General features: G+C 40.4%; 1 protein-coding gene across 7 annotated transcripts in view; it reads left to right on the top strand.

The window, feature by feature from the left end:
• Positions 1–382: 382 nt before the first annotated feature.
• Positions 383–14,433, top strand: part of KaiR1D (Kainate-type ionotropic glutamate receptor subunit 1D) — a 1,117,017-nt gene continuing 1,102,966 nt past the window's right edge. For all 7 annotated transcript variants that reach the window (XM_067143360.2, XM_067143363.2, XM_067143364.2 and 4 more), the window contains exon 1: positions 383–486. The gene's annotated coding sequence lies outside the window, so the exon portion shown is untranslated. The remainder of the gene's footprint in view (positions 487–14,433) is intronic.

Consider the following 14,433-nt stretch of genomic DNA (forward strand, 5'->3'; position numbering starts at 1 on the left):
CCTAATCAACCACATTTTCGTTCCAATCTGCGCAAGAAGAAGTGATTATAATGATGACAATGAAAATAAATATTGAATTTTTTTCTCCAGAGGCCCTCTCCGAAACGTTAATATCATACTGACACTACCGTGATCTACATTCACCGGAACTGGATTGAACGAGGAGAAGAGGAATGAAGATGATTGACAACGAAAGTGTTTCCTGAGAGTGAAGATGTGCATCCTTTGTTTCGGCAGCACGAGGTCAGGTGAGATTCTCACAGGCAGGCCAGGGCAGGCGATCGACTAGCGTCTAGTGCGGCAGCCTCCCGCGGCGCGGCGCTGTCAGTCACTGGTCCAGAGCAACAAGCAGACTGGGCTCAGGCTCCCGCTGCAGTGTAGCGCGGGTAAGCTTACCAACAGGGGCAGAGCAGACGTGATGCTGATAAGAGGATCCCCATCACTAGGCGAGTGGTGACTGCAGTGTGGGGTACCCGACACTCTGAGGTAAGTACTCACTATTTGGACCTCCTTTCAGCTCTATAGTAACTGGGGAATGTGAGGATATGAACAATTCTCTCTATGCTGGAGCTATCCTCCCAAGCAGATTGTCAATACCATCACTGCATGCCCAGCAGCTACTCTGCTTTTGGATCTAGAATTACAGCTAACTCACTTGAAATATCAGTATCAACAATCCATAATATTTCTTCTAAACAATGCCTAACTGATATTTTCAGAAAATACAAGGGTTGAATTTATAAACATAAAATTGCCACATTTCTTGACCATTACATTTCCCGAATTATATCATAACGAAGACCTATAGTTTTAAAACATGTATTGTATTCTTCGTTCAAGTCCAGTATAGATTTATATCATCATTTTCTTATTATTCTGCATAAAATGTTATATCTAAATATTTTCAGTATTTATTGAACTAACAAATTGCCATTACATCTATATTTACCAATATCGTAATATTCGAATTACATCCAAAACAATGGGACATATTTATCGTTATTACGTTAGATAATATTATATATATAAAAACATGTTTCTTCAATGTTTCAAATAATCTACAGTTGTTTACAAATGTATTTATCAGCATCAACATGATTTTATGATTATCCACACATATGACGTAAAGAAAGGAATTGTTTTGTTTATAAATATGAAATTAGTTCTGATTCGATATAGATGTAACAAATAGAATTTTTCGCCAAATCACGTCAATAATACCTGAGGTTTTTCTAAGGCCCATGTTCCCTAATAGTACCTAGCGAGAATTAGAAATAACACAAGTTATTACATTATTAACTAACTTTTTGAATATCTTACTACTAAACGAAAGAACTATCCGTCTAACCAATGATACTTACAGACTTTCAAGGGCATAAACCGAAACGGCTGTTGATAATGAAGATGGCCAGTAAATATTGAGATGGTATACGGTTAGCACGACAGCCATTTACATGACACCCACGAGCGTGTACACAAATAAGATAATCAGGAAACACGTAGCAGGAAACTCCTTAGTTTTTCCCTCGAGGGTGATAATTTATACAAACGTCTAAATAAAAATTACGATTTCTCTGCATGATGTATGTTGTTGTTGTTGTTGTTGAGTAATTATATTTTAACTTTTTATTATTATTATTCCACTACTGAAAGTGATCATTGCCACAGAAATATTTCCCAACTACGACTTATTTCTTAATGATAATAATAATAATAATAATAATAATAATAATAATAATAATAATAATCAAAAGGAACGTTATTCTTAATGAATACTCTATATGACATAAAGGCTTTAAAGACCACCGGTTCAGTTTCTGTCTGTGGTGGTGGTGGTGGTGGTGATTCTTGTTTAAGGATGAAGAACAACTGGGAAATCATATTCTATGCATCAGATAGAAAGTGGAATAGTTCCATTAGTTCGAAAAATGAGGGTATCAGCTATAGAAAGGAAAGGGCCACGAAAGGCATGAAAATGAAAAGAAATCCCTTGGCCTTGGCCTTGAAAACCTAATAGCGTCGAGTTCGGATGGGAACAAGGGTTGTCCAGCAGTGGTCATATAGAAAACGTGAAAAGGGGTGACTGGCACAAGTGAAAACAAAGGAAACAGCTAGGGACACCGATGTTGCAAAACGCACGCTCCAAATTTGAGGACACCTGGTTTCCTTTTTAGTCGCCTTTTACGACAGGCTGGAAATACTGTAGATGTATTCTATTGCCCTCCACCTGCATTGGGTTCCGTATGTACAATGTATGTATGTACAATGCATGTACGTTCGAATACCACGTGAAAACCCCTATGGGTGGGAACTATAGAATACACCAACAATACCACCCCCACCCCCAACCGCTGCCTATCGTAAGAAGCGATTGAAAGGATCCCCGGGGGCTCTCATCCATAGAGCGCGGGTTGGCGACCTCCGGGCCCCCTAGCTGAGTTGGGCATCTCACTTTCGTACCTCCTATCCGACCTCAATTGGTCAACTCTTATTTCTTTCGACCCCGATGGTATTAGGTTTGCGAGGTCTGTGGAGTCTTTGATTTTGACGCCTTTCGTAGCCATTTGTTCTCTTTTGCCGATAAATTCATTCGTCTAGGGATTAAATCACTTCCTTTTCTCCGTCTGATTATCGTTTATAGAGGATAGTTGCCTAGTTGTACTTCTTAAAACAATTTTCACCACCACCACCACCCACGACGTGAAAACCGCAGGGCATCCCTTTACGAAACTCGGTGGCTCAATTCTAATACCACGTATGTCCCAATGCTCTTGCTACCCATTGCTACCTACTGACCACATATGGATATACAGCCCATCAGAACGATTTTCGTCGTGTTTATTTTCGTATGGGAGGGTGTAAGGGAGAATTAGCCTTAAATACATTATGCTGTAGGAGTGCGTGAATACGGCATGTAAACAACATTCCTAAAATACGGTATGGTAAGGTTCATTTCCTTTTACAAATGAACACAACGAAGGTTATTCTGATGTACTGCATATAAATATGTGAGTGGGATGCGTGACCAGTCTCAAGGATTCTAATGAGTGGGGAAGCATTGGAACATACGTGGAATTAGAAGCGAGCAATCGATTTTATTTTTCACATGTGCTGACATAGATGCGATTTTTATTTTGATATTAAACGGGAAAATGGTGTTTAATAGGATGATTGAAATATCTTCTGGCTTATATTTTTGAAACAGTAAACTTTAACTTTAAATATTTCGAACAACTCTCACTTTAAATTTAAATTTTAGCATTTCCTACCATAAGAGATGTTTTTGGTAGAGCTAATCCTGACCCTTAGAACAACCTAGGAAGTAGTACTGCTGTCTGTTTTGAGTCTGTTATCTTGAAATCTGGAAGACACACTACCACTAATCCTCAGAAGGAGCCCCTGGACCTAATGAAAATTAACACTCCATTGACTGACTATTGTTAAGTAACTTATGCTCTGTTTCATCTGCTGCCACTCATCGCCGCTAGATTACTGCTCTAATTGAACAAAAACTGGCCCGACAACAATGGGCATAGACGCTGAATGAATATAAATGTCAAGTTTCGATGTAACTGGGAAAGGGGCTGGGAAATTGAAATCTGCTCTGTGCGTAAGATATGATTAATTTATAGGCACAACTCAGTACATTACTTCAATGTAACTTACATACGCTGAGTTGGACTGTACATAGTGGCTTAGATGGCAGAGCGCTGACTTTCTGTGTCCAAAGTGGTGGGTTAAATCCCAGTTGAATCTGATCCTATTTTAAGGTACTCAAATACGTCAGACTTACATAGGTAGATTTACCGGCCTCTAAAGAAACTCTGATAACATTTCCGGCATATCAACGTCTCCTAAAGCAGTAAAGATAGTATATTTTTTATTTTTTACTTATAAATTTGTTATTCTATAATTTATTGTCAGCGGAAGATGGGTATACCCAAGACATGTTGACCGACTGGAAAGTGCATGTAACGTAAATGGTTAAACGATACCACAGTACACAAGCATATGAACATAATTTTGCTGCGGTTATGCTGTTTAAATGTAAAGTGTTTGTTTCCAAAATGTAACAGTTATTAGGCTACAGTATTTACTGAGTGAGATATACTGCCGTTAATTCCTATAGCAAATTTTTTTAGTGTTATCTAGGTTAACACTCGTGAACTGAGAGTAACAAGAAAATTGAGAGGAAGGTCAATGGACGATAACAAAATGGAAAAGACATCTAGTCTAAAAGTATTTAGACGAAGAGGTGATACTGGGTAGGAAATTTGCAAGAAAGGAGCCTTCCACAAGTATTTATGTAAACGCAATTTTTTCCTCGTGTTAAGGTCCCATGATTGCCAATATACTGGAAGAACAGCTTACAAGTAGCTGACCCTATTGACCTGTCGTGCGATGTAGTCCTCCCATTACATAATTTTTAGTAAGAATATCTGCTAATTCTTATTTTATGGCGATTTTGGAAGGGTTGACAGTGTACATAATGCGGAGATGATATCAATCATTTCTGAAATTGAATAAACGGAGAACCTGATAAGTTTAATGTAAAGTGGACCAGCATCAGTTAAAGTAGTGACATCCAGAAATTCCCTACAATTATTTTTATCTCAATCCATTTAGTAGTAGCTGAGAAATGATATCTTTAACCACGACCGTCTCTCAGGCAGATATAATCAAATAATGAGTTCTTCATGTTTCCTCGCCGGCCACCGATACCACGCCCAGGTCGTTGCTTCATTGATAATTTTAAATTTAATTTCCTTACACCTGTAGCTACGATAACTCTAGTTCCAGACAGGCTGCTGTTATTGTTGTTGTTGTACCTAAATTGTAACTGCATATCACATCGAAGTTCCAGCAGCAGCATTCCTAGTCAAAGTGTAGGCATTTTCAGTTGTGACTCGCTGCGTGGAATCAAAGGCCATCAGAAATACTTAACTGAAGCACCACACATGATGTTGTGATACTTACGTTTTAGTGGTTAACCATTCGAAGGCATCTGTACTTAGCGTTTCTAGCTAATAAGGGAGTTATACGAATAATTTCAGATATTTTAAAACATAATTTTTAAAATATCGAACGGATGTTGATATAGTGTACTGTGTTTATCATTCCAATAATTGACCAAAGAATTAATTTCTATCCTTGCGAATCAGTGGGTTAAAGTTATTCCAATAAATATAACTAGATTATGTACATCTAATTTAACCATCAGCTCCTAGATTAGGTTTCAAGGACATTGAGTATGGCCACGGATCTTCCTGGCTTTTCTTTCATAATCTGATTCTCTCAAATCTTTGCGATCAGAAACTCAACCTTTAATGTTACGAGGTACTAATATTCGTGTTATTTCCTCCCAAAATACAATAATCGTCACCTAAGCACTATTTGTTGTTCTTTAATGTACCCCCTGTGGGTGGGGGTGGTAGAATAACACCCACGGTATCCCTTGCCTGTCGTAAGAGTCGAGTAAAAGGGGTCAAAGGGCTCTCAACATCGGAGTGTGGGTTCATAACCACGGGGCCCTTAGCTGGGTCCCGGAATTGCTTTCACTTACTTGTGCCAGGCTCCTCACTTTCACCTTTCCTATCCGACCTCCCTTTGTCAACCCTTGTTCTTTTCCGACCCCGACAGTATTAGGTTTCACACTCTTCGTAGCTCTTGTTCTTCTTTGGCAGATACCTTCATTTCTCGAGCCATTGGACCCCTTCATTTTTTTTTGCCTCTCTGATTAATGTTAATAGACGATGGTTGCCTAGTTGTACTTCCTCTTAAAACTATAATCACCAGCCACCAATTTTCTCCTAGGTAACAGTGCAATCTGATTCCTAAACACAGATTCGTCCAATGTGTTCGTTAATACATTTGTATTAATTTTTTCCTTACGAACGCTTCCCTACCATTATGGTCTATAAACTTACTCCTGTCTTGCCGAACACTGCGGATCAAAATATGCTCTTGATACATTAGGTATGCTGCTTCTTAAATTTACATTTCTCATTATGCCGCTAATCTGGTGGAAGATGGGTCGGTTTCTTCAGGAAGAATATCTCATCGTAGTCAAGTGCCAACTTAGCTGATGAAGCCCCAAACACTTCCAAGACATAGAGACCTGTGGATTCGTGGGTCCGTTGTACACCTCAGGGGAAGGTGTTCAAATAAGTAAGGGCCCCAGCTGAAGAGAGACACGTATCACAAAAGCATTAATTTACGGAAACGTGGAGTTTTTGTAAGTCTCTATTTTGTAATGATGCGGTCTGTAACTGAAATTATTGAAACTTTCCTTAAAAGTTAGAACGTTACACATCATCTGTGAAGTGCAATGGAAATGAAGCATCTGTCTATTAGGTAGGCTACATAATCATTATTTGTAAAAGTAAAGGTTTCAGGAATACACCTTTATTTTAAATGTTGAAACACCGAATCCAGTGAGATCTCCGAAGTTAAGCAACATTGGGCGTGGTCAAGATTTGGATGGGTTGCCACGCGCTGTTGGTGGGGGTAAGGGAATGTAGGAGTGGAAAGGAACTGGCACTCTACCGTACGTAAACTCCGGCTCAGGCAAACCTCTGCGGAGGTTCGGACCTGCCTTCGCGCAGATTACACCCTTACCTTAGGGGAACTAGTTCAACTTTTATTGACGAATTAAGGCTTATATCATTATAAGAATGATCAGTGAATATTCTGACAGAACACTACACTACAGGGTGATCGGAAACAATGAGAACCGGGTATATGAGCATTAGAGTCATACTGCAATAATTGGAAAAGAAATAATTAAATATATCGCGCCGTTGTCACATTTTATCAACTGCTGAACTGAGCCAATCAGATCGCTTTGCGGGCGACTTCAGATGGACTTTCGAGGTGGTGTTGCTAAATCTGCACATAGCTTATGACTGGCTTTAGAGCACCAATAGAAGAAATAAACTTCTCCAGGGGAGAGACTTGAACAAAAACCTACCTGCTGATAGGCTGAGCCTTAGCAACAATGCTATGGTGCCATTGGTTGAAACCGGCGGTGTCTTAGTGTTTGATGCTCATTTCTCGGCATGGCTCTCAAGTTCAACCAAGCCGCGTGCAGATATAGCAACACCGCTTCGTAAAGCCCATTTGAATTCGCCCGCGAAGCGATCTGATTGGCTAACTTCAGCAACTGATAAAATGACATCGGCGCGAGATATCGATGTATTTTTTTGAAAATTAATCATCAGTATGACCAACACTCTAAAGCTCATATATTAGGTTCGCGTTTGATTCCGACCATCCTGTATATCAGTCTCCTAATCTAGATTTTCCCGTGCATTTCTTCCTGTGCTCTTACCATATCTCCAGGGCCGATAAATTGAAGCATAGATATGGGTACGTACTGCAACAATCTCTGTAAACCCCTAAATTTATGCAGCCATTTAATGTCGTGTATTTTTCAAAAGACTCATTAATCTCACTGCCTCTTGCCTCCATCTACACAGTTTGAGTAAATCGCTCTGATTGGCACATTTCTTTCAAATTGTCCAATAAAAAACAATAGCTCAGAAGAGTAACAGCACATGTGGTATGAGCCTCATTTCCACTAGAGATGTCCGAATTTCGTAACGAAGATGATTTTTCTAGCGTATTTACAGGTAATAGGTACGCGATACAGGGTTGTAAATATAACAGCTTCACGATGACGCAACTACCTCAAAATACCCTGCTATGTGGAAAGTGGCTCATTTCTAGTGGATCTCTCACTTATTATTCTGTACGAATGTAGTGAAAAAGCGAGCTTGTAGTTTTGCATGGCTGTGGACGTCGTGATCATATCCAGAAGAACTCGAGTTTTACGTGTAGGCCTAATCCATACCACAGACGTGATTTTTAATTTCCAAAATCCCACATGTATTGGGCTGGTTTAGAACCACGACTACCTTCGTGATAAAGCAGTGACTATGTCAATCGCATATCAATCCTCTCCCGCCACTCTGAATGCAATGGAAGGGATACAGGCAATCAGAGATCCGTGGTGGGAACTATACACTATGCATTGGCACTCTGGAGCATTGACAGATATAGTTTAAAAACCATTGAAGCTATTTAGGCCTTTAAATCGTGAAATTACCAGCGTTTCACTCCGGTTTGGTAGTGCTCTCATCGGTTGGATTGCTACTCTTTTCCAAATCGCTGCTGGCTAGTGCGCCATAGATACATTGCTACCACTAATTTTTTTTAATGCTGTACCCTGAAGGAGTACAATGGACCTCTTAGAAGGTGACGCCTTTTCTCAGGCCAAGAAGGTCTGAATTGGTGAAGATTATGTATGGAGAAGGTAAAGGGGTTGGCGGCTCTGTTCTAGGGGGATGTTTTTATTCCACCACCTGACCAGGAGAGGTGACGGGGTTGTAAAGAAGTGATTGAATAAGGAGATGGGTAAAGGAGGATTAATATTAGGGAGATGCGTAGACGTGGCCTCTTGGCTAAGGGAGTGTAGTTTGTTCTGTGTCTTTTTTGTTAAGTGGTAAAGATATAGTTACATATACAGGTACATATCGTCGTTGCCGGGACAAAACCTATTATGGGATAATATATTTGGAGATATACTGACCCGCAGCACATACATTATGAAGAGCGAAAATGCCTTGACAATATTCACACAATATTGCACCTTAGATGACAGAACCTTACCCGCTAAAGTTCCAAGCCAAAATTTTTCACGTAGGAGGTTTTGTCCCGGCAGCGACGATACATAATTACAGATTTAGATACATGTTGATGCATGAGGTGGTACAATTCGTGATGATGAGTAAGACATGATTAAGTAGGTCGGAAAAGTGTTCCGGGATGGCTTTATAAGGTGAGGAACTGGAGAGTGGTGGTGATCTTATGGAGAGAGGTCATTAGTAGGCGAAGGAGGTCGTATGTTGGAAGGGGCGGTGGGATGAGACCAGTTTTGAGAGGGGGCGGACAATGTTGCGGATATGGGGGAACAGGAGGTGGGGCTGGCCGGGGGCGACGGTGTGTATTATCTGGGGGTTGGCGGACAGGTTGGGGTGGTGAGTGCGAGGGCTCCACTCGATGATGGCGGCCGTATACTTCGGCGCCGGTAATGATGAGCTGATGGACGTCTTCTACGGTGGGCAGCTGTAGTCGCACCATGAATGTGGGGCTGTGGGTGCTCTGTATACGTATGGCTCGGCGGACGGGACCCCAGCTGTTCGCAGTTCTTGTAGGATTTCTCTTTCTGCGATGTCTGGTGCTATTCCGCCTAGTACGCAGCTGTAGATGGCGTGAGGGGATGGCGAATGTTGCTGGCTTGATGACGGTAGAACATGGGCGTCTGGCAGAGATAGCGGTGGAGGGGCGGCTGGGGTCTTCTGGGGCAGGAGGTATGATGAGGTCGGGTGGGATGATGACATGACAGAGGATGGGTGACAGGTTGTGAAACTGGTGATTGTAATATGAGAGGGGGTACATGTGGACGTTGTGATGGTTGTGAGGGTAGTAGTTGTATGATAAGAGGGTAATGTTGGCAGAGGCGATGTATGCGGTGGAGGGTCATGGAGGATGGGAACGTGGAATGGATCTGCTTTTAGCTAGTCGGGGATGGATGTGGCACCACTGCGTATGTTTTATTATGTATGGTTGCACCGGAGGCGTAGAGGCGGCGTTGAGCTTCATCTCCTTTAAGATGTTTTAATACATGGGTTGATGGTGAAGCAGTGCGGCCGTCCTGTAGTCGGAAGGCGTTAATTATCGTGACGTCTTCTGCCAGGAGCTCTTCATAGATGTGCTCTTCTGGGATAGTGAGATCCACTCCTGGAATGAGGCTGTGGTACTGAGTTGCTGGGGGAGGCCGAATGCCAACTAGGCTTAAGCCTATTTGCTTTATTGAGGTCGGCAAGGTAGCTATTAGAGATGAGGCCCACCCGGCCGAACAAAAATATAGAGTTGCTGCTGTTGAGATAGTGTGTCCGCTTTAGCGAAGTAATGTGCGTCTGTCCCATACAAGGAAGTGTCCCGATAGTCACTTCGTGCAGGAGAATAGAAAAATATTCTCAGTAGCTGGCGGTGTGGACCAGTCCCTCTCTATCTCCCGAATGCGGAGGTGTACAGCAACGGTAGAGTTGGTCGGTCGGAGTTTAGGTCTGTTGGGTCACAGTCCACTTGTAAGACAAAGCCTACTCCGCATCCGATGACCCCGTTCAGATACCACTGAAAGCCTCCCTTTTAGGACAATGGAGTGACAGTCCACTAGGAGAGATATGCATCTCCACTTGTATAAATTCATGCCTTGGGATTTTATATCCTATACCAATTTTATTTCCAGGAAATTAATATTTGAGATATATTTTTGTTTGCAAAAATACACTATCGGAATATGTACCTTCGCTATTTAGAGCCCTCCCTTCCACTAATTAGTTCCAGGTTTGGAACATTCGGCTTCCCTGTTTGACGACAGTTTTTTGATTCCAATTCGATTTCTAATATTATTACGTTCCTGTAGTTCGCATTATCCGATAAAAATGTTTTTTATTGTTAAAATTACATTATGAACTATTTCACTAAAAGAACATCGCCACCATACGACCACATTAGATATGTATCCAACAGAATTGAAATAAAATTCCGCAATCAAATAGCCTTCTCTGGTTCCGCTTTTCGGAATATCCGATAGATTAAAACGAAACGTCGAAATTGAGACAAATTCAATTGAAACAGCGTGAAATTAAAATGCCTTCTATCGTCGTAAATAATAATATTAATATTGTATTGCACAGGTTTACGGATTTAAACTTTCTGCTCATTTCATAATGTTCGAATAAGTTTTCATATTTCAGGCGTGCCGAATCTGGATCTAAAAGTCACTTTCTCTCAGTTCCCTTGCACTATCAAAGTGAATGTATAGACCCTAAGACTTTCACGTAGGTCTACATGCAGGATACATGCATTCTATTATCACACGTAAGGAATGTTTTTCTCTTATAATTTTTACTCATCTAAACACTCCTATGTTACACTGTTATATTTATGAGAATAACGTAATACTGTGTAAACAGTTTTGAGGATAAACACTAATTAAAAGCATATTTAATCAACTCCTTTCACTTACTCGTTTACTGGTATCGTATTCTAGAATGTCGATCTACGGCTTCAATTTTATTATATCTTGAATTATTTTACGAAGTTTCTGTTGCTCTCTGCTTGTGAGCTGTAGTTGGATTTTCTTTCTTCAATAACCAGCAGTAAACTGCCATTACGTTCTTGTTTCATTTCCCTTGATATCTGCCTTCCATTTTCCTTAGATATTCGTGGAATCTTTCTCCTTGCTCTACAGTCAGCATTCCTAGGTTCACACGGAAATATTTCAGATGTGAATGTAACATGTGTACCTTTAATCTCGCACTGTATCCCAAAATCTTGGGAAGAAACCAGCATTCCGTCAAACATTTGTATGTAGTTTAGATCCTTATTGTTGCCAAAAAGTTTTTAAACTGTATCCTGGAATGCTTTATATGCAGCTCGTTCTGCTGTGCACGCAGTGTCTTCAGTATTAGCAACAGAAGTAAGTTTCGTGATATATGGACCTGTGAATATACCCTCTTTGACTTTGGCATTACTGATACCTGGGAATCGATGGCACAGGTACTGAAAGCGTTCGACTTCATTGTTTACAGACTTAACGAATTACTTTATAAGCTTAGTTTGAATCTGAGGTTACTAGTAAGCGAAGTCAGATTCAGAGTGTGGGACACAAAACACTTCAACAGAATAGTGCCACTCAGTAAAATCTGCCATTGCTGTCGGCTCTAGGCAGTAGGCGTGATTATACGCAAGGTTGCCAAATGGCTGCAGGAGATCCCATTAATGCATGAATCCGTCTTCTAACAACGCAGTGAATGCATTAGTGCATGTGCGTACAAATCATATTATCAGATTTAAGGAAATAATTTCCGAAAATCAACTTTGGATCCTGATTCAGGATGCAAAAGTCATACTAGAAAACAATACGGGATAGCAGGAATGAAAACCATGTAGGTCGGTGTCATTATTACTATCATCATGGGCTGCACATTAATATCTGAGCCAGTCTAGTGGCTCAAAGGGTTGAGGCGCTGGCGTTCTGGACCCAACTTGGCAGGTTCGATCCTGGATCAGTACGGTGCTCAAAATACGTCAGCCTAGTGTCGGTAGATTTACTGGCACGTAAAAGAACTCCTGTGGGACTAAATTCCGGCACCTCTGCGTCTGCGAAAAGCGTAAAGGAAGTTAGTGCGACGTAAAGCAAATAATATTATTATTATTATTATTATTATTATTATTATTATTATTATTATTATTATTATTATTATTATTATATTCTAAACTAAAGTCGCTTTTACAGAGTAAAATTCGGACGATGTACATTCATTGAACATCAATATGAATTCATTCAAATATTATTGCGCTAACATGATAAATAGCGGGTCAATCTAAAGAATGAATGCATAAAAATACATCTTAGTTCAATACATTTATTGAGAAGACTTTGAAAGGCTGGCTTCAGGAATTCAGTCACTTGATTTTTGCGGTCTATTTCCAATATAGTTGATTCGATCCTGACTGAAATATGAGGTACATAACCGTGTTTAAAAATGCAACAATATCATGCCATTGGCTTCTGGCAAATTCATGAATTCTTGTGGGAGAAAATTCCGTTAACTGATAAAACGTCTGCAGTAATAATTTCAAACAAGTGATATCATTCAGACCTTCAAAGCCATTCTCTTTAAATTGACCTATTGCTTGCATATCCCAGTTTCATAGCACTGTCGGAGCGGAACGTATTTGCACAGATCAATTCCATTGCTGCCATTTACAACTCATTGCTGGCATTCATTGTGGAATTCGTGAATTAATACGAACCAATTTACAGTATTGTTAAATGTTAGACTTAAGGTTTGACTGAACGGAAGCACCTATGCAGTTTACACGTTAACCACGTATTAAGGAAAGGATTTAAACCCTCGACAACTGTAAATAGCTATTAATCACAATAGGCTAAGATAAACAACAAGACTTCCACAATTTCTCAGAGTCAGTTGGGCCATCAGTAACGTCATCTACTGCGACAACACTGCATATAGTTATAGACTTATTATACCTATACAATTGGACAGCCAAGTGTAAAACGTGAGAATCAAGCCATGCCGTCTGGAATTAATACCTCTAGGTAACAAATTTAGAGCCCTTGTGGCAAACATTTGACGATATGGTTGTGCTTCTTGTATTTAAAACATGAATTATTATCAACCATCGAAGGATATTTTCAGAATGATTATAATTGTGACCAGGTCTACATGTTCTTAGAACTTCAATTTTGGCCCAAAATTAGACATTTACTCTTCGTACTTGATAAATGATGAACAAGTAAGAAAACCTTAATATTTTGAAAATATTCGATAATCAGATTCTACTCTATTCATCACATCTAAGGCATGTATCTCAGCGGAGCGGAGGTCTGCGCAATATACAAACTCAAAGAGACTTTTACATAATAGCAGGGTCAGGTTCTTATGTAGACTGATCTTTATATTATTATATTGTGTGTATTTTAATATGCATGTCGGTAGAGATTGTTGGAGATTGTTTCATGATTTACGAAGTTATTCTGAACTGGAGTATAAATTCAATATGAATCTACTTGTTCTTTCATTGGATTTCGTTAGTTTCTGTTAAAAGTGTGGAATAGTCAACGAGAATTTTACTATTTTTTCTACTGTAAATATTACCCTTTAACGATAGCATATACCGTAGAGGAAGGTCAGGCACATCGTGCGCCGAGGATATGGGTGTTCGAGGGTTGGTCATACTGATAAATAATTTGAAAATTGAAAAATTCGATATCTCACGTCGTCGTCATTTTATCAGCTGCTGAATTTAGCCAATCAGATCACTTCGCGGGCAAATTCAAATGGGCGTCACGAAGCAATGTTGCTGTATCTGTACGCAGCTTGGTCGAACTTGAGAGCCATACCTAGAAATGAGCATGAAACACTAACACACCGTGGGTTTTAGTCAATGGCACCGTAGCCTGCTTGTTCATGTCCCTCCACTGCGAGACCTAGGGAGTCTATGTTCACTCTCTTGTCTTTCTTTGGTCGATAGCTTCATTTTTCGAAGTGCGGATCCCTTCCACTTTTTCTCTCTGACTTGTGTTACATATAAGATGGTTAAAAACAAAAAATTCAAAATAAATCCCCACGGCACTTAACACCCTTGAAAGGGCCTTGGCCTGCCCAGCGATCACTGCTCAGGCCGAAGCCTGCAGATTACGACGGGTCATGTGGTCAGCACGACGCATCATCTCGGCCATTATTCTGGGCTTTCGAGACCGGGGCCGCCATCTCACCGTCAGATAGTTCCTCAGTTCTGAGTGGACTTCGAACCAGCCCTCAAGTCGAGAGAAAT

This window comes from Anabrus simplex, chromosome 3 (genome assembly GCF_040414725.1).
Source record: "Anabrus simplex isolate iqAnaSimp1 chromosome 3, ASM4041472v1, whole genome shotgun sequence".
In the NCBI taxonomy this organism is placed as follows: Eukaryota; Metazoa; Arthropoda; class Insecta; order Orthoptera; family Tettigoniidae; genus Anabrus; species Anabrus simplex.